At 35.9% G+C, this 22,401-nt stretch overlaps 1 long non-coding RNA gene across 1 annotated transcript; it reads left to right on the forward strand.

Annotated features, from left to right (window-relative positions):
* The first annotated feature begins 242 nt into the window (after window positions 1–242).
* On the forward strand, window positions 243–867 carry LOC138911942 (uncharacterized). Its single transcript, XR_011417578.1, has 3 exons — window positions 243–518; window positions 590–782; window positions 853–867. It is a non-coding gene; the product is annotated as an uncharacterized lncRNA (long non-coding RNA).
* Window positions 868–22,401: the final 21,534 nt, after the last annotated feature.

The raw sequence follows: 22,401 nt of genomic DNA on the forward strand, positions 1-22,401 counted from the left end.
ATATGCTTCTTATTCTCTTAATCGTGGCCATCACTCGCTTAACTTTGGACATTTCTTTGTTTTTTAATACTGCTGTATTTACCACTTTTACACTGTACCACAACACCCTTTTCAGTCTTTGCTATATTGCATTGGGCGCATACCAAATAAAACTGATTGAATGGAGAAAAAAGATGTCTTCGTTCCTAAATAAATTCAATAACAGCAAAAGCTATCGATCCAGAGTTGAAATCGAAAAATTGTTAAGCTGCCTACGCGTAAACTTTCGTGTTCTACAACTTCAAAAAAGTTACTACGGCATTTTTAATACTTTTTCTCATATCATACCACTTTTGATCATAAACTTCTTCAATACTCGGTTTGTGTCCTCGGCTTTACATGGCGTAAGCATTTTGACCTTGTGTTACTTGGGTGACAAAAGGAAGAGATTGGAAAATGAATTTTCAAGCCTGGTCTTCATATCGAGCCTTTATGCAAGCAGGGATGAGATTTTTGAACCAAAGGAGTACACAATAATGGTTGGTTAATATAAATATATTTAAAAACGTAACAAGTAATAATTTAAATTTTTTCTTAATGGTCTTTGCAGCCGAGTTTAACAACAAATTTGAGTCGGAGTTTGACCAAAGTCGAAAGCTAAATAAAAAATATGCTTTTGGTATAGCCTGTAAATTTGTAATATATTTAAGTTTACATTACTTTGTCCTAACCATAAATCACAGCATAAAAAGAAGCATTAATCTAAGCTACACCGCAGACAAATAAACATTTGTGTTATATAAGTAAGTGTAATTAAAACGTATGTAAATAACAATAATAAAGTAAATGACATCTTTCACTGCTAAATTAAAGATTAATGCTGCACCTTCAAATATCCCCTTAAATTTAATGATACAGAAAACGTTGAATAAATGCCTCGAATCGTTCTGTGGGGCCGATGAGAATAATTTCACATGTTGCACACATAAAATAAAATTTTATTTTATTCATTTCTCATTTCGGCCCCCTTTTTGTCCCACTTGAAATGCAAAAAGAACAATTTATGAAAATATAGGAAAAAGTGGAGAGGAAACAAAGGCTAAACACACGCACACCACCTGACTGATGGAATGAATAAATGAGCGAGGAGAGCTTGCACACACAGCAGAAAGCATAACTTTAAATTTGTATTACCACCCAGAGCCCAATGAGCAGCGGCAACAAAGGAAACCTGAATATTTTCCACTTTTCCCAACTCCCCAAGCCGGAAAACCACCCACACACCAACCCATCCAGATCCAGCCAACCACCCACTCGCAACTCTCATTCGCTCTCTAAATGAAATGCTCAAGTGTGCATGGAATTTTGATTTTTGCCAAATACCCACCCACACACCCGCGATAAGGAATTTTCCCCGCCACAATTCCGTTCGTCATGTCGTTCGCTTGCAAATCAATTTAATGTCAGTCATTTCGCTGCTAAGTGGGAAATTTTTTGAAATTTCATCAAAAATCCGTTGCCGCCCCACACTTAGCCCACTCTACAGTCTCCGTTTTCCCCGCTTTTCTCGAACATATGCTGCTCGGGGGAATTGGCTGCACTGAGGTACTTTTCCAGCGACGAGAAGACGCTTTTCGCATCTAAGCGAAACACATTTGAATGTAAATTTCCTCAGACGCCGTTGCATGTCCATGAATTCTATCCAGCCCCTGGCCCTCCCGCCCCCAGGACCTTCTTATTTGCCCTTAGCTGTATTCGGAAGGCACGAAGGAAAAACAAATATTGTATTAAAATGCTGGAAAGCAGCTAAAACGCATAATAGTAAAATTTTATGATATTGCCAGTGTGAGGAAAACACGTCAGGCAGTTAGTCAAATAACGCAGCAAAGAAATGTTGCCGCTGCTCGGGAAATGCGAAGGAAAAGCGCACACAGAAGGACAATGAAAATTTAGATGACGACAGACAGGAACAGACAGCAGCACCCGTGCAGAGAGTTGAGCTGGGATATATGTGCGTATATTTGGCTATTTATCTGACAGAGTTTTTCAATATTATAGAGCTCATATACGGTTGGAACACATGGTCTTACATATTACATTACATTATATTTGGTTAAAGTTTCCGATGAGTGCGTTAATTAGAAAATAAATGTATTATAACTATTGCAGTAAAATAAGTTGAATACTATATTTTAATAATAAATCCCTTTAACATATTTTTAATATCCGTTATTATTTTAAATTAATATATATGTTATAATAAATATATTTATAAATATTTATTAATTTATTTTACATACTTACTTAAAGGAATATAATATTAGGAACCTATATTTATATACATCTATAAAAACTGGTAGGTAAATATGCCTATAAGTTGTATCTTAATGGAATACTGTGAAAATACGATAAAAATATTTGATTTCATCATTTGCCGTTTAATGATTGCGTGATTAGAATTTAATAATAAGTTCAATATATTAATGAATAATTTTTTTTACATTTTTATACCCTTGCAGAGGGTATTATAATTTTGGTCAGAAGTTTGTAACGCAGTGAAGGAGACGTTTCCGACCCCATAAAGTATATATATTCTTGATCAGGATCAATAGGGGAGTCGATATAGCCATGTCCGTCTGTCCGTCTGTCCGTCTGTCCGTCTGTCCGTCTGTCCGTCTGACCGTCTGTCCGTCTGTCCGTCTGTCCGTCTGTCCGTCTGTATGTCTGTTTCAATACCGTTTGCGAGCTCAGTTTAAAAGCTAGCGCCTTGAAACTTTCACAGTCGTCCTAAAACATGTGTACGCAGATCAAGTTTGAAAGCCGACCCGATCGGACGTCTATATCCTATAGCTCCCATAGGAACAATCGGATATAGCTTTCACAAAAATGAAGATATTTCGCTCAGTGTAAGAGCTATTGGCATGAATCTTTGTAAATCGTATTTTTTTGTGCGTACCTTGATCAGGGTAAAAGCGCGTGCCGATCGGACGTCTATATCTTATAGCTCCCATAGGAACAATAGGGTGAAATCGGTCAAAATTTGACGTTTTTCAGGATATTTCGCGCAAAATATTAGCTATTCCCATGAAACTTTCCAAATCGTATTTTTTTGTGCGTACCTTCATAGCTCCCATAGGAACAATAGGGTGAAAAATTGTAAAATTTTATTTTTTCAATTATAAAATATTTTGTTGTTTATTAATTCATGTTGCTAGTCTAGTCAAGTTTTAATTCGTAAAATCTGCAAGGGTATTAAAACTTCGGCTTGCCGAAGTTAGCTTCCGTCCTCGTTTTAATTTACATTTAACATTTCATAATTTTAATTATTTTAGTTCACTGTATGTTAGTTCTTCAATTAATCAATAATAATATATCTCATACAACTGTGCAAAACACATTATTTGGAATAGTTCGAAGTCCTTTTGTTATGTTCAAGCCAAACATATGTATATGTTCGATTCTCATATTATTTGCGTGCCATTGAACAGGATGGTATGGGAGCCAACAGCCATGAAACTCGAATGCAATTGGGGAAAAGAGGAAAAGGGTCGCTTAAGAAAAAATAAAAGGGAACACATCAAATAAAATCAAACGCAAAACAAGCGAGAAAACATTGTTTCAAATTGACCAGTGCCAAACAAAAAATAAAAAGAACAGCCCGAGGCATCAAGGGGCGTGGCAAATGTCCGCCAATTCAGGCGCAACTAATTCCAACACCCCACCCGCTCTATAAGGAAAATCCAACGGCAGGACCCAAACTATTTCGGCCGAGGGGAGTGAAAGGATTGCTGGATCGGGGCTCGGTTCAGTATTTTATTGGGCGAAAAATGATTTTTTATTTTCAATTCTGTGCCCTGTTCGAAATGGAAATGGAAAGTAAAAGTATCGTGTCGGCTGAATGGCGAAACCAATTTGATTTTGAATACGTTATGAGGCGCAAAAATAAAACGAAACAGGGTGCGAAAAAATCCGGAAGAACAGTTAAAATAACACCAAAATCGAGCACGGCAAGAAAGCAACAATTCCCCGGGAAAAAGGGTTTCGAGTGGCCATTTTCTGATTGTTTGGCAGCCGCACTAAAAACTAATGATTTTTCATATGTTTGTTCAATGAATCGTACGGGGATCAAGCCCCTTCCGAAACAATGTTAATCCCCCATTGGGGAGAGACTTACGAGTGCATATAAATTGAGCGAAATGAAAATGTTTTCTCGAGCCAAAAACCCTTTTACTCTAAGTACAAACAGATAAAGGGTTTTTTTTACAAAGAACATGGATGCAAAACTGTTTGGCTTCATTGATTTTAATCTTTGATATCAGCTGGTTGTACTTAAATGGTTTTTCATTAACATTTGGGAATATTGATTCAAGTAACTAATGATTATGAAGAACTGAATGCCTAGAATATCTGTTGTCTCTGGATCTGTTATTATTTTTTCTCCTTCAAGCTACAGAAATACAAATCGAACAAAATGGCGCTCATCAATAACAGTAAAACATGCGAATTCAGTGCGAAAAACAACTGACAGAATGGCGGAGGGACCGAGTGGAAAAAAAATAATGGTATTTTTCGAATGGCGTCATAATGCATTTCACTGGCGGGAAGCAAGGGGACCGAGGGGCAATAAGGACGACAGGACCGGCCGAGGGACTGACAGCCGACTGACTGCGTTCGATATTTTAATGGGCCAGACGTCATTTTGGGGTCCGCCATTTGGAGACTGGCTGCCACCAAAGCGCAAAATTTATGACAACATAACGAGCCAGACGATGGACAGCGGGCGGGTGAGTCAAAAAAGGGGTGGCAACCGGCATGGGGGAGGCCCAGAGCTTCAGCTTGCATTAAATGCGACATTCAGAGCCGAAAATAACAATAATCATAATTAAGGATATGCATATGCACTGTCCGGGACTTCCACCCCCAAGTTCTGCACGGAAAAAAATTTTAAAATACTTATTACTTTACTTTTCTTCGGTTTGGTACTAAAAATAAATGGCATAATTATTAAAAAAATTTGAAAATTATTTTGACTTTAGATTTCTTTAACTAAACTGCTGGTTTGCAACATGTTTTTAATAGGTTATTTTCGGAATGCTTTTTTCTCAGTGTGAGTTGATCCTCTCGTGGAAAGGTGGCGGTCAGGAGTGGGTGGTAAATCGATCCATTTACAACTGCGAAAGCGAATCCGAACATTCCGCACGAATGATGATGTCCCTGTCCTGCAATGTCCGCAGTCAGATATCATTGAATAATGACTGTTAATACCCTTCAATGTGCGCGGTCTCTGTCCCTGTCGCTCGTCCCATCTCTTTCCAGCGCCCGTCTCTTTCTCCGACCGAGGCAGTGACTCTGATTTTGCCCATTGCCAATCGGATCTGCCATCGCACCGAAATGAAGTGGATTTCAATGCACTGCCCAGCCATGTCAGCGTGTCCAGCAAAAAGGACGAAGGACGTAGGCCAGTACGGCGAGTACTGTACACTGAGATAGCCACCAACCAGTGGCAGGGGGAGAAAGTGGGCGAAAAGTGCGTAAAATAATATGCGAATTGTGCGAAAAGTTCGATAAAGCAAAGCCCGAATATGAAACACGCAGCAAAACGCAGTCTGGTGGGTGAATTATACTACTTTGCACGAAATGTTTACTCTTAAGAAAAGTATATTTTTAGGAACCCGAAATTCTCGAAAATATATTTCTTTTAATAAAAAATATTTTTTAAAGTTTATCAATAACATTTTGTGTTTTGAAGTTAATATATTAATTTAGCTTATTAATTTTATTTACGATTCTTAAGATTCCTGCACTTAAATCAGAGCAAGAAAATTTTTGAAATAAAGAAAACCAGTAACTATTTCCTTTCTTATAGTTTTAATGTAGTTAATTATATTTAATATATTAATTACACTACGCAACATCAAAAATGTAACTCGATGGATGCTATATTTTTGAATTCATGCGTCTCCGATGCATGGATTCTTTGCACAAGGACCTCAAAGTTCGAAAAATGCTGAAATTGGCCGTAACTTTTCTTATCCAATTAGTTTAATAGTACAATTATAATCAATGCAATATTACCAGGAGAAGATAAACAAAACAAACCATGAATTCGTTTGCCTGTCACACCTCCAAATAGTTAGCCAATTTCCGCATTTTTCGAACTCTTTACACAAAAAAAAACTTGGTAAAATCAACTGTAATAATTGTCAAACAGGCCCCAACCAGCAAAATTGTCAATTCTACTAAGGCTCAGATGACACATTCAATTTTTAGCGTCAATTTATTGTGACAATTTTTCATTTGTGTGAGTCTAAAGAAGTGCAGGAGGGTCAGAAATAATATGATATCGCGCCTTTAGTATTGGTGTTAGTGGTAGAGCAGCCAAAAATATTTGATTCTTTCTCGCGCTCGTTTAAAGTCCCATTAAAAAAAAATTGCTACAATAAATTGACGTTAAAAATTGAATGTGTCATCTGAGTTTTTTTGTGTGTAGGCGATTCGATTTTTGACAACTTAAAAACAAAATTTAAATACGCTGAATTTGGAATCCCTGGAACTGCACCGAGTGAGCATTAAACTATCGGTATTTACTTTATCTGCTAGGGTATATAAGCTTCGGCTGGCCGAAGCTAGCTTCCTTTCTTGTTGAATTTGTTATTAATTGCCGAGGTAAACTGCATTTTCAAAAAAGTTCCATGACGCAAGGATTCTTAGCAGAAGGACCTTACACACAAAAAAATTGCTTGGTAAAATTGACCAACGAAGATAGTTAGGTAACTATTAAAATAGTTACGTGTATTTTGTTTTTGCTTTGGGTGTGTGTCTTTGCTAATTGTGTGTATTTTGTTGTCGTGGAATAACTATTTACTTAGTAGAATTGACAATTTTGCTGGTTGGGGCCTGTTTGACAATTATTACAGTTGATTTTACCAAGTTTTTTTTTTGTGTGTACTTCCTACAAAGTTACAACGAATTTTCTTATATTTGTTTGAATATTCCAATGGGAGCCTTAAGATATAGTGGTCCGGCTCGCTCCGACATATGTACTACCTGCAATAGAAAGGAGACTTTCGGGAAAGTTTCATCGCGATAGCTTTAAAACTGAGAGACTAGTTAGGAACGGACAGACGGACAGACAGACAGACAGACGGACAGACTGAAATTGTAATACCCTCTGCAAGGGTATACAAATATTGCATCCATCGAGGTAAATTTAAAAAGCATTGATTTTGTTGCACAGTTTTTATTAACTTAATTAATTAAGAAAATAAAAAAATATGTTTGAGTATTTAGTTTTTGTTGGTATTCCTTCAAGTTTTACAATGCGCACAAACATTTCACGTTTGAGAAAGCATTCATCGTTGTAGCTTCAATTGATCAAACTTTCAAAACACGTTTCATCGACTTAATCAGGCTGACTAACAAAGGCGTTTGCGTTTGCTCCTTGTGTTTCCTTATTTTGCATACCAAAATACACACCAAAATTGGTTAAATCAACCTTCATCAGAATGTGAAACATTTTACTTTACCCGGAGTGAAAAAACGAAATGTAAATTCGACAGCTTGCACCCAGACGCATCCAGTGCTCACCCTGACCATCATGATTGCAGTTGTTCTTTTTCTGGACTGCTGTTGGTTCTATTAGCAAGCTGAAAACTGAGATGGTTGAAGGATCGACTAATGGAGACTCTTACCCAGTTCTTAGTATAAAAGTAGAACAAATACAATACAAATTTAGGTTATGTTGGTGATTAAGTAATACAACAAATTTCTTATAATCCATCTCTGAATCTCTTTTGTAGGAATTAATAGTCTATTTACACTGGGGTGGAGTTATGGAGTTACGGGGTTATTGACATAACCCTGTTTTTTTTACATAGGATGTGTATAGGCAACTAGATGTGGGCAAAAGTGGGGTACTTTTAGGGTCTTTGGTATTTCGGAGTATTTTTTTGTATATTTCGGTATATTTTGTATTTATTTCCTATCGTTGAAGGTCTATCCCTAGTCAAATGAACAACACAAACAACAAACACTAGATGTCATTACTCGATATTTGGAGTTAACCAAGTGGAAACACTTTTTTGGAGTATTCGGGTTATTGGCTCACTCGATAGGTTACCCCACACAGTGTGACTAGACTATTAGTCAACAAATAACTAAAATAAACATAATTTTGCCAAACACTAGGATATATTCCAATTAAATTTTATTAATTAAAATCTTTATATTTAACCTGGCTGCAAAAGAGTATTTGGAAGCCTTTCAATAAGACTGCAATAGGTAAAGAGAGCTCAAACTCGAAAATTGGTTTTAATTAAATCGAATTGAGTTTTTTTGTGTTTTTCGTTTGCTACTCCTTCCACGCTGCTTTTCCTGTCGTTGCCCTGGCTGCTCTTCATTTCGCACACCGCCTTTGCATGCGAATGAGCCAGGACTGAAATGAAGTGAAGTGAGTGAGTGAGTGAATCGCAACTGATGGCAGCCAGGGCGGTGGAACTGGAAGTGGAAGTGGACAGGGACATGGTCATGGACAGGATGCGGACACGAACGCATTTAACGCTGACGCTGCGAGTTTTATGTGCGCCATTGAGATGCCCCACAGTGGGCGCCACATAACCCCAGCGCTGCCCCTTTGATTGAAATGTTGCCTGCCACTGGGTTAAACGGAGGGACATCAAAGCAGTTGAAATGCCGGCTGGTTGGCATTCGGTTTTTTCGTGCACATTGCACCAGAAAATGCTGCACCAACCAACCAACCGAACCAACCACCCATCCCACGTCGATTGGTGGGTGATGTATGGTCGGTCAGTTTGCGGACACACAGTGGACACTTGGATTAACATGACGTAATTGATGCGGAAAGTGTTGAGTGTGTGGCAGCTGCCACGGCTTCTTCCTTTTTCCGCCGCTGACACTTTCGAAGGCCGGAAAAACCACTAGACGAAAATGGAAGAGAAAAACTTTATTCAAATTGATTTTCATCAGCTAATCCCAGCTACTGGCCGTTCCAAGTTTAAGTTATTTATAGTTATGCCTTTGTGGAGAGTAACATATAAAAAACTTAAGAGGAAAAAAGAGTTTTTTGATTAATTTGATTATTTTGCGAATAAGATGAGTATTTATTTAGTCAGTTACAATGCATCTTTAATATTGTTTAGTATTGTACTAAAGTTAAAATTTATTTTTTTAAGTTACTGTGTACTTTTAAACCTAATCATGATTTAATAGGTTAAGTGTCTGATAAAAGGTAAACCTTTCGCATGTGGCTAGCACTTACTATGCGAATTAATTTCGTTGAACTTATCAAGACCTGTTTCGGTAGTCGACACTCGCACTTTTCCTGCCCCTTCCCCAACCATTCAAGGCAAAATTTCGTGCTGTCGAGTGCACTCATCATACTTGCAACCCGTGGATGTTTGGGGTGGGTTGCCTTTTTATTGATGCCCATGTCCACCTGCCAGAAGGGGAGGGGGATTGCATTGCAAATTTTTGCAGCCGAACATGCAACGTGCATTTGGCAGTCGGAACAATATCCAGAAAAGGACGAAGGCCAGGATATCATGCCGTGGGAGGGGCAGCCACAGACGCTGCCAATATTGACTGAGCCAGAGTTCTCGCTTCAGTTCCCTTTTTTCTTCTGCTCAAATGCTCATATGCGAGTGGGGCGTGTGTGTTATCCGTGCATTGCGATGCGATGCGAGAGTATTTTTAATAAAATAAACCCAGAAATGTAATCAACATAAAGGATTTCACACAAGCATATATGAAATTTTCTGCTGCTGATGCTAGCATGGAAACGCTTAACGAGATACCACGTAGATATCATTGACGATGTCCACCCACCTCACTATGGCCCACTGAGCCGCACAGTGGTTCAAGTTAAATTGCGGTTTGCTTAAGGTTTTCGTAATCGTAACTTATGACTTGGAAACTACACACTAGTAATATTTAAAATAAATATTTAATATTTTTCAAACTAATAATAGACAACGTTAACGCTGCAGCTGTGAGTTTTATGTGCGCCTTTAAAATGCCCCATATTAACACACGAATAAAGCAACGAATAAATATTATTAGAATTTATTCTTTACTTTTAACCACGGTAAAGTAAGCTAAGTCTCGTGTGTGCATAGTCGAACCGAGCTGAAAAGAATGAAGAAACCCTTTATGAAATGTTGTCCAAAGTGAACGTCAATGCAGTCAGCTGTGTGTGCTCTTTGGTTGTGTGTATCTTTGAGATACATTTGCAATTATCGTGACTTGAGATGGCCTGACCGAGGACCAGACAAGCCGCAATACAATACAGCCCGGTGGGTCACATGTTGGTGACAGTTTATTAAATCGATTACTTTCGGTTTTTGATATTCTAAATAAACATATTTTTCGTACGAAATCCCTGAAATCTGAAAGCGAATGCGAATGCGGTGGAAAGGATTCGTCCTGGCCACTGACCACGACCACACACTGGGCAATCATCGTTGTTGCCATTGTGTGAGCTGGCCATTGATGAGATTCTCTGTTGAAAAATGCACAGACTCGTGATAGAGAATCCGAGCCCCAGTCCTCCCACTCCGATTGTCTGGCCAACGACAACTGCAGCGGCAGCAGCAGCAACGTTGAAAAGATTAGTTTATTGCTAATCAAAAAAGATGGCAAACATTTCGCATTTTGCATTAAATTGACTTTGAAATTGACAGCATTTGGCAAATTGTTTGACTCTTTTCTAAACTGCATTTGGTCACTGCAAAATGCATTCAAGGCGAGTTGGAGGAGATGTCAGGTGTGGTGTCCAGATTTCCACACTTGTCCTTAATTTGAGTCCATATTGTGCCGCCTGATTTTGAAAACCGGTTGAGAAAAATAAAAGATTTTGATTTTTAGGACTGTGTAGGTATGTTTGAATCAAATAAAAACACCTCTTAACGAGGTAAAAAACTAGTGACGACCGCACCTTCAACATACAAAAGTTCTGATATCAACATTTGTGACGAAAAATTATTACACTCGTCATTAAATAGACTTTCTAATCTTTTCTCATTCGGCCCGCCCTAGCAAACTATTCCAGCCTTTTTCCCCTTACAGGCATTTTCTATTGCAGCGTGACGAATGAGAAAAGATTAGAAAGTCTATTTAATGACGAGTGTAATAATTTTTCGTCACAAATGTTGATATCAGAACTTTTGTATGTTGAAGGTGCGGTCGTCACTAGTTTTTTACCTCGTTAAGAGGTGTTTTTATTTGATATCAGAAGTTTTTGTTTGTTTACATTTGCTCTCATAGGAGCTAATATATACATACATTTAAATTTAAATTGGTCAATCATAATTTTTAAACTATTGTATTTTAACGAATTAAGTTAAAAAGGCGATGAAGTTTATCAAAATACCTTTTAAACGAGTTATAGCACATGTCTGTACCTTTAGTAGTTTAGAACTTACAAACTAACGAAATTTAGCTATTTTTAGATTTTTCCCGCTAAAGTAGCGGCTTTTTCCAAAAGTCGTAGAACAAAAGATTCCTATATGGAACTCTTAAGTGCAAATTTACTGATTCCATGACCCTAAAATACAGTTCGGATACCCTCACACAAAATTCAATACTCAGGGAGCGTTAGTAGTTCGAGCTTGCAAAAGTGGCTATTTTCGTATAAAAATAACTTTTAAACGTGACTTTTTACAGTAATGTGTTATATACCAAAATTTAAGGAATCTCAAGGGCTATACAGTTTAAAGTTTTAAAGAAAATCGTTAGAGCCGTTTTTGAAAAAAATAAAAAAAAGCTAAAAAAAAAGTTTTAAAAAATTGTCTTTTGTTCATATTTTCTTAACTATTACATTTACACAAGTTGCATATAAATGGCGTTTATAGCATTTCAAAATACCTTTCAAACGAGATGCAGCACAAGTCTGTAGCTTTAGTAGTATAGAAGTTACGGCTTTCCGAATTTTAGCTACTTATAGCTGTTTTCCCGCTAAACTAGCGAGTTTTTCCAAAAGTGGTAGAACAAAAGTTTTTTATATCGATGTGATGAACGTCATATCAAATTTTCAAAACTTAGAAAACATGTTTTGGACAAACTGACAAACTGACAAACTGACAAACTGACAAACTGACAAACAGAATTAAATTTTCATTTTGGGAAGACGAAGAAAATCTTATTTTGGCTATAACTTTTGAACGGAGCGTCGGATTTTGACAAATGACCCCTCATTCGACGGGTATTTTCAAAAGGAATACAACTAAAACATTGAGAGGGGGCAATTATCCCCACCGGCCCCAACAGCTCCAAATTTCGAAATATTCACTTTTTTACTTTCACCGCTCTCTCTCCCAAGCCAATTGATTTTCTTAGAGACTTGGTATGCAATCCTGTTAGTTTTCGCAATACCTTTCATGTATCATTCATTATGATCGGACCATCACAGTAGATTTTCATTTCTTCGTGTATATATAGTAGTCGCCTTCGCACACCCTCCTGGTGCGCTTCGTCACTACATGGACTGCCGTCCATAGTGATTAAATTGACACGTGTGTTGAACTATAGTTATAGCCTTAGCCTTGTTATTGGGTTATGTAGCGACAATAATGATCTATTGGTTGCTAATTTTAATGTTATACTTATAAATATGTTTATACACCCAGAAAAATGATGGACAAAATTTTAGGTCATGCATAGCCTAAAAAATTTAAAATGGACTAAAAGTTCATTTTTAGGTCATGTACTGCCTAAAAATCTTAATTTTTGGACTATTTGCCCTAGCTTTTAGGGAACATATAGCCTAATATTTTAGGTCATCTTGGGCCTTAAAATTATTGCACTTTACCTAAATATATTTAACAGTTGAAAACCTTTTTAACTAAGTATGTCTGTTAAATATTGATGCTGATCCTAACCAAATAATAATTGTATTGCTTATTTGTATTTAATAAATTATTTAAGGTACTATTTTAGGAAAGATAATGTTTAAGTATTATAAGGCAGCTGTATAAAAGTGTTGAAAAATCCGATATAAGGGCTAGTACTCAACCCAAAAAAAGTCGTCCAAAACCAAATACTTCATATAAAAAACGTCACAACATTTTTGGTGTCAAAATTTTGGTTGACGGCAGTACTTAGGCTCACAAAAATACCGCGCAAGAAATAATTAATTTTATATATTTCTTGAGCTATCGATCAATTCCGATAACAACCTAGTTAAATCCTTAATTAAAATACTCTCTCAAAGGTCGAAGACTATTTTCAATGACTAACGAGTACTGTAACAATAGATATAGCATACGGTTGATTTCGCTGATAAAATACAAATTAAAAATTTGAATTTTAAGTTTGCTTATGTTTTTGAGCCAGTGTGACCAAAAAATAGCGAACGGAAATTACCAACACTGGACCTTCAAGAAGAAGAAGCACGCAAGACAATACACAATAATAGTGTGCATTACATTTCGTGAAAGTCAAAGTGAATGTGTACAAGTGTCCTGGCTTGGATCAATTAATATTCTGGTAAGTAATCTAAATAACACAGGTTATAAGGATAGTATACACAAAAGTAAACTGCAGACTTCCCAATTGTAAGAAAAAGGTCATTAAAAGTAAGGAACTCATTTTTCCCGGAACTTTCCATTTTACACACATACACACATGTACGTATATACATGCATCTGCATTCTTCTAGAACTTTCGTTTTGACACACATTCATAGATGCAACTGCGCACTTACTTTATAGTAGCTTTATTCAATTTCAAATTCTACTGTAAAAGAAAAGGCTTTAATATGTTGGCCTAATAAGTTAATATACCACATTAAATTTACTAATGCGCAAGTGAATGTTTTTGTATTCACTCATATATATACATATATTTCATATGTATGAACGCTTGTATTGGGTTCGTTCAGTTCGTGCTGCGCAGTAGGCTTACAGTAGGCTTACATTTATTTTAGATATGGAACAAATATTAAAAGATTTTAAATGCGAGAAGCTGAAAGAGTGCTTTGAAGGTACGACTAATGTAAATATAAAACCAAACGCCAAAATTAATTTTGTATTTCAAAAATAGAACATGGAATTGATGAAACTACCATACTTTTACTGACCGGTGAACACCTAAAGGAAATAGTTCCCAAACATCTGTTTGGGGAGCGTGTTCGATTTGAGCACGAAGTTAACCGCTTTAATGAATGGGTGAGCATTGTAGTCATAAAAATGCCCGTTTGTGTTTTTTATAGTTGCTAAAAATTCCTATACTAATTTTCAGAAAAATTGACTTTCTGAAAATAGACCTATTGGGTATAACCAAATTGGCGAAAAGGGGAATAATGCTAGTAGCCAAGTCGGAGTACAGGCAAGAAAAAAAACAATTCGAATTTTAATATTCATCCTTACATTACTAAATTATTATTATACCTCTACTAGGTTTCTGCTTTAGGCATTTTAAAAGTATACCCACAATTTGTAAACATCCAAGCACTTTATCGAAAGAAGGGCTACCTTGAGCCGAGTCACCGCAAACTGATAAGCAACTTAATTTGCGATTTTTTAATCAGCAATGGAATCGATTGGCAACCTAGGAGGTTTAAAGAAATTTCAGAGCAATTAGTCGAAATGGTGTTATGTTCCTGCACAAATTAATTACTGGACTTGTAAATTCAAGCTACCTTCTTGGTCAAATTCGTTTCTCCATTCCTGTAAGGTCTACTCGGCACTTTCGACCAATTGCCCTCGATATTTGTAAAACTAACTTTGAGTTACATGATCCATTTCGCGTTTTATGTTCGCAATATAATGAACTGTATTTTTTGATATTCTCGGAATGCTCTGTTAATTTAATTGTAACAAACATCCTAACCTACCTGTCCCTGCCCCCTTCCACTTGATGTGAGTAGGGTACTATGTTTATGTTGGCAGATATTTGCTAACTTTAAATAAATAAATAAATAAATAAATGTTTCCCACTGAAGTGAAGGTAGTAACTATATTATGTTAATAGAAAGGAATATTTTTCTAAATTTAAGTTTCAAAACGCGTTTATTTATTGACTTATATTTTGATAGGAGACTTACTATCTGCAAATCAAAAATAAAAAAGCTGGAGGTGTTTTGTGCTGCAGGTATAGAAACTCCTTGGCCAAACGAAGAGTCCTTGAGTCAACAGTCAACATTGAAGACGATGGAGATGAGCCTGCTGACGAAGGTGCTTTAAACTTAAATACATGTAGTATTATTAATAATTTGTTGCATTTTATTTAGAGAACGATAACTATAATAATAATGCAAAGTACTGGCTCAAATGCAATGTTGCCCCATTGAATATAGTCAAGGAACATTGGGAACACACCTTCTCAGAAAGAAAATTGTCGATTCAAACTGGAAGCAAGAACTTAAACGCAATTCTTGAAGAATGGCCAATTTTAAGACAGAGTTTTGGACATGAATTGGTAAGCTTATCTGTATCTTTGTTATCAAAATGAATATTCATTATACATTTTTGTTTAGATAAGTCGAGATTTTGAGCTTAAGTATCCAGAGACTATCATCGATTTGGAAACTCAATGGTCAACATTTCGATCAAAGTTCCTGCAACTATCGCAAGAAAGAGTGAAGGAAAATTACAGCCTGGAAATACTGAAGAAATTAAAAACGGATTCAGCAGACGACGGTAAAGTTTCCTACTCTGCTTAGGTCTACCATATTTATAAGTCCCTGCTTCCAGATCAACTTAATATTGCAACCATTACAATTTTACATGCCATCTTGAAACCAACGGCTCGTAAAGTGGTTAAGAAGGGAAACAACAAGAAAATTGGCGTAAAGGTAACAATTCAAGACTCGCGACAAAGTTTTTTTGCTGATTGTAGCCAAAGCTTTACTTGCCATAAAAACTTAATAAAACATATGAAAAGTTCTCAAATAGAGAACTTTGCGCCAGAGGAGATTTTAAATAGCGGCCTACCAGATTTAAGTCTTGATTGCTCAAGTACAACATCGACTTCGGAGATATCTAAATATGCTACAGATTCGGCTTCAGTTCAAACCAATGACTCTGAAAAACCAGATCTAAAGAGCTCGGCCTTAAAAATGTGCCTAAAGAGTTACGCAGACATGTCGTTTCCTAGAAAAACGGCAATCACAATGCAAAACTCTGTAAGGGAATTCATGACATTGCCTATAAAAGATGAACTGGAAAATATATTGGCAATTATCCCTTCTGGCTCTGAAGCTTCTGATAAACTTAAATCGGTAGTACATTTTTGCAAAAGTCCCTTTCAGAAATGTAATTCTGAATATATGATGATAAAAGAGCTAATATCCAAAGATTTGTGGGAGTCAGCAAAAATAGTTACTATTGATAATACCGTACAATCGTTGCGATCTGAAAACCGGATGACTCTGGGTCCACTCAAAATAAAAGCGGTAGTATTTCCTCTTAAATTCTATTTAAGAAAATTTTTTGAGCTTCCTTATGTTTATGACGATTATAAAAGCCATTTAAATTACTTAGCAAAACAATCTACTTATAAAAATTTCATAAATGGCCTTCGATGGAAATCCAAATTTAATAATAGATCGTCTGATGAGTTTCGCATGCCAATATTTTTATATTTTGACGACTTTGAAACCAACAACCCATTAGGTTCACATACAGGCTCTTTGCTGGCTGCATATGTGTCTTTGCCTTCATCTCCACTAGGCTATAGAGAAATATTTTGTGCTGCCTTATTTCAATCTACCACTGTTAAAACTTTTGGAAATGATAGATGTTTTTATAGTTTAATAGAAACGCTTAATGACTTGTCTCAGAATGGTATCAAACTCAAAACTGATGAAGGAATTAGAACTATTTATTTTACTGTGGGTCTGGTTATCGGAGATAATCTTGCTTTAAATTGCGTTCTTGGATATAGCAGATCTTTTTCCAGTACATACTTCTGCCGAACTTGCAGAATGTCAAAGGAAGAAACTCATACTTCCCCGTCAGAAAATGTCGAATTGATTAGAAGTGAATCTGATTACGTAGAAGACTGCAACAACCAAACTTTTGGCTTGAGAGAAAATTCAATTTTTAATAGGCTCACTGACTTCTCCGTGATTGAAAACTATTCTTCGGACATTCTTCACGATGTTTTTGAAGGAGTTTTAAAATACGACGTTTGCCACATTGTTAAATATTTTATTAAACAAAAAGTTTTCACTTTGGAATTTTTAAATATAAGGAAGCAAAATTTAAATTACGGTGAAACGGAAATTGACAATCAATCTCCACCTCTAAAGTCGTCACACTTGCAAAAGAATACCATAAAGATGTCTGCACGTGAAATGCTTTGTTTTATATTTCACTTTCCTTTTATGGTTGCAGACAAGATTTCTTCAGAAGATGCAGTTTGGAAATTTGTAATTAACTTATTAGAGCTCCTTGATTATCTTTTACTATTCGATTGTACTGATGAAGATATTAAAAAAACAGAAGAACTGATAATATATCATAATACCAAATATATAGAACTTTTTAATGATACATTAAAGCCAAAACACCACTTCTTAAGCCATTACGGTAGAATAATAAAAAAATCTGGACCGCTTCGATATCTCTGGACGTTCCAGTTTGAGTCAAAGCACCGAAATTTAAAATCTTACCTTAAAAATATCAATAATAGAAAAAATGCGTGTATTTCCTTAGCTTATAAAATTAACTTTAACTTTGCTGACAAGATTCTTAATTATAGAAAGCCAAATATTATTTACACTAAAACATCGTGTAAATTTGAAAATTCAGTTCACTATCAACAATTTCAAGAAGCCTTTCCTGAATTAGATTTTTCATCGGCAAAATGCTTTACTTATTGTAAGAACTTTAGTTTTCGTTATAAACAAAAATATGTTATATTTAAAAATATTAATAATTATTATGTTATAAAAGATGTTATTTTACTTGAAGAAGAAACATACTTATTTGTTCAGGAGCTACTTACACAATTTATTCCAAATTACACAGGTCAACAAAATGGACTTTATTAAAAGGTGCAGGCCTATTGGCATTAAAACATGTTAATATAGACGTATATAAGCATATCTGCATACTTAGTTTTCGCGTTTAACGGGTGGTATTTGGGCAATCGCGGTTTGAAAAAAATAGCAACATTTAATTTTATGATTTAAGATATCTTCGAGGGTCTGTGCTCAGTTGTAATGATACCTACGCCAAAAAATTGCTTAGATGCCCTTCTACATTATTGCACTTAAGGTTCCATCATAATGTGAGTCAATCACCGCCTATGAGCCATTGAAGTAATTTGTTCACCTCTATTCCCAACCAACTTGATGCGGTGAACACGCTTAAAAAAATACAAGGAAAAATATATGCCCTAAAATATTTTACAGGCATCTAGAGGCGTCTTTCACCGAATTTTTAAGACAAATAAGACGATTGTACGTCGAAGGATGGAATTTATAGAATTTTTTCCGTAAGAACTTAAAAAGTAACAACTATTTTTAAATCTCATTTTACATAAATATCTGACACATTCGTAAAAATGTGCCTTTCAATTTGGTTAGCAGTAGGCGCCGAACATAGACAAATTACATTTTTAAGGGGATAATATGCCTTAAAAAAAATCCCCACCACAATTTTAAGGCGACGCCACTGTTATCTTTAAAAAGCCTACTGTGTAAAATCACGACAAACTCGTTACATAAGAGTGACTCTAAAATACTTATTACTTTTCCCATTCTTACGGAAAAAATTCTATAAATTCCATTTTTCGAAGTACAATAGTGGGATTTATCTCAAAAATTCGGGAAAAGACGCCTCTAGATGCATGTAAAATATTTTAGGGCACATATTTTTCCTTGTATTTTTTTAAGCCTGTTCACCGCATCAAGTTGGTTGTAAATAGAGGTGAACAAATTACTTCAATGGCTCATAGGCGGTGATTGACTCACATTATGATGGAACCTTAAGTGCAATAATGTAGAAGGGCATCTAAGCAATTTTTTGGCATAGGTTTTATTACAACTGAGCACAGACCCTCGAAGATATCTTAAATGAAAATATGAAATGTTGCTACTTTTTTCAAACCGCGACTGCACAAATACCACCCGTTAAACTCGAAAACTAAGTATGCAGATATGCTTATATCCGTCTATATTAACACAATTTAATGCCCATAGGGCTGCACCAAAAACACTGTTGGCCTGTGTTATTATTGGTACGAGGTCATCGGATATGGAACACATAAAATATTTAATCTTAAGAATATAACTAACCCGCCTATTCATATACATGCTCTTAAAGATAAAAACAATGTTAAGCCAAAACAATTTTAATTAGTTATAACTGAAAATGAAGTACATTGAAATAAATAAAAGACAATAATACAAATCTGTATTTATTTTTACAATAAGGTAGTTATTACCTTAATTTTTAGGTCAAATTTGTCCTAAAAATTAGGCTGGGGTCAAAATGAGAGGCTTAAATTTAAGGTTAATGCTGGCCAAAATTTTAGGCCGTTGGATGCCTTAAATATCGGACATGGGGTTGTTTATAGGCAGCCCATAACCTAGAATCAAGGCCACAAATTACTCGAATTTTAGGCCGTTAAATGCCTAAAATTTTGGATTGGGAGTTTTCTTACATTTTTAGGCAGCCAATTACCTCAAATCTAGGTTAAAAATTACCCCCATTTTAGGCCATTTATGGCCTAAATTTTTAGGTTATGGAATCCTAAATTTTTGGCCATTTAAGGACTTAGCCCCAGTTTAAGGCCAATTTTACCTAAATTCTAGGCCATTTTTTGACATTTTAGGTCATTTTTTTTTCTGGGTGTAAAGTTGAGACTATGATTCCACTCTTGGAAGAAATCCTTTGCAGAATATAGTTTTCAGTCGTTTCAACCAAATCCTTTCTAAGCCACTGAATTCTTACGTAACTTAAAGTGATAAAGCTCCAACGATTTTTGATAAAAAAATGATACAAAAAATAACATTTTAAAATTTAAATTGGTGGATTATTTCAACCAGCTTCCATCTTCAAATGTGTGCTGCCTTATCACCTTGAAAACCTCATAATTGTAGTCTATTAGCACCAAACGATTGTGGCCGCATGCCCAGTCCCTCTGATAATGTGGATCCACCGATTCGCAGATCTTCGGGGATCCCTTTGCCCAAGAGGCCACATGTGGTGCATTCAGCGGTTGGCCATTGCATGTGGCTGACGTTGAGATGGCGGCGCTGCGATTGCGTGCTCATGATGTGAGAGGTGGCTTCGTCGGCATCGGCTTCCCCTCGAAGGTCCGGGCTCCGGAACTCTGTGATGGCAAAACGCTTCTGGGTTGAGACTGCAACAGCTAAAACAACAGCCACAACAACCTCATCAGCAGGGGCACAAAAATTTACAAGCTCACAAACTAGAAAACAACACGTTCAGCAAAGTCCGAAGCCAATGCGCTTGGCAATAATTTAAACGATATTGTGAATAATTGCCAGAGCGCGGGCGCTCAGCAATAACTGCAAGAGCTGAAGATATTTCTCCTGCTGGCGGCTAATCGACAGACATGCAACATTTTCCAATCTCGTCGAAAGTAAGACCAACGCAAAATCAAAGCGCTGCGGAGAATAGCCCATAAATTGTCAAGCTTTATATGCCTCGAATTGAGAGAACCAACTGGCCGATCGAAGGAACTCATGAAGCCATCAGTGTCCGGCAATTGCATGTTCATCATAAAAATCATGGCGAGCGCAAGAACAAACAAATAAAGTGCAGCCGATGCAGTCTGATCTTCAAGTTTCCGTTCCTTATTTTGATTTTTGGAGCGTTTTTTTAGGCAGTAAAGCAGGTTCTTAGATTTGGAAAATGGATTTTTAAAACTTATTAAAAAGTTACAACTATTAATCTCAGTATTTCCATTGATTAAAGTTTATGGTTACATCATTAATTTAACTTAATCAATGGAGGGCTTATCAGCTGACTATTCGTAGAAAAATACTTCCTTAATCCAATCAGCTTCTTATCAATTCCAAAATAAATTATTATTATTTTATAATTATTATTTAATGGTATTATTATTATATATTATTGAAAAACACACTACACCCAGAAAACAAAATGGACTAAAAAGGGGCCTAATTACCTCAAATTTTAGGAAATATGGCCAGAAAAACGCGCCAAGGCCATGCATTACCTAAAATGTTGTCCATGTGGACTATATCTTGTACGCAGTCTTGAATTTATTTCTGGTAATGGTTACCTAAAAAAATGGCTAGTGGACTAGATTTTTAGGTCAGAATTACCTAAATATTAGGTATTTAAAAAAAAGCTAGGATTTTTACTATTGATAGTAACATATTTTATTATTTTAATTGCTTATATTGTATTATTCGGAAAAGCAAATATTTTATCTTTCTGAAAAAACAATCACTTTATTTTGTCCTCGGTGGGAATCGATCCCGGGTCTTCTGCGCGAGAGTCCAATAGGCTAGCCTCTGGTCTACGGAACTACTTAAAGGCCCTGCGGCAAAACCAAAGCCTGCTTCAAGGGGCTCAGGCGAATTCTATTTTTAGAATAGGGCACTATTACCTTAAAAGTAGGAAAATAGTCCACGTAGGTATTGATTTTATATATTGAAACTTTTCCATCACTAGCTTTAAGAAAAGTCTAAAAAAATTTTTAACATTAAACTTAAAAAACCGAATAATTTGTTTATTAATATTAGGGACCAATATTTGTATTAAGTTGTGAGTGATAATCGACTTTAAATTATTCCTAAATTTTAGGTCTTATGGACCAATTTGAAGGTTACGATGGCCTATAAAAATCTCTTTAGCTTTACCTAAAAAGTAGGAACATAGTCCACATGCTAATATTTTTAGGTAACCCATTACCTAAATCTGAAATTTTAGTCTATTTAAATTTTTTAGGTCATACGTTACCTAAAAAATAGTCCCACATTTCTCTGGGTGTAAAGGCTAGGTATAAAAATAATTTTGATCTCATCACAAAGAAGATTTTTAAGTTCGACTTTTTTTATTAATTCGTTTTTATTATTATTGTCTATTGTCAAAGACTTTTATAATCAATTCGGCTGCGCAAATATGAATAATTGCATATTCATATTTATGGGGGCATTGCCTCCCCCTAACATGTGTTTTATACTGTGTATCTATCTGCCATATAGTCGTCTAATTGATTCTGTTTTGCAATTGTCTGGGGTCCCGTACTGCAGTTGAGCGGAATGTCAATGCTAATAATCATCATGTAAATTGCCTCTGGAATTGAAATGGTTGTGTCTGGGAGTGTTTTCATCTGACTCGTGCCCTCACTTATCGTGTGTGCGTAAATTTGAACATTTATAATCCATCAATAAGCTTAATTCAGCCCGGTGACATTTATGGTTTGTAGTTGTCACTAAACTGGTTCCTTTTCTGGACCCAA

The sequence above is a fragment of the Drosophila takahashii genome, chromosome 2L (genome assembly GCF_030179915.1).
Source record: "Drosophila takahashii strain IR98-3 E-12201 chromosome 2L, DtakHiC1v2, whole genome shotgun sequence".
Classification (NCBI taxonomy): domain Eukaryota; kingdom Metazoa; phylum Arthropoda; class Insecta; order Diptera; family Drosophilidae; genus Drosophila; species Drosophila takahashii.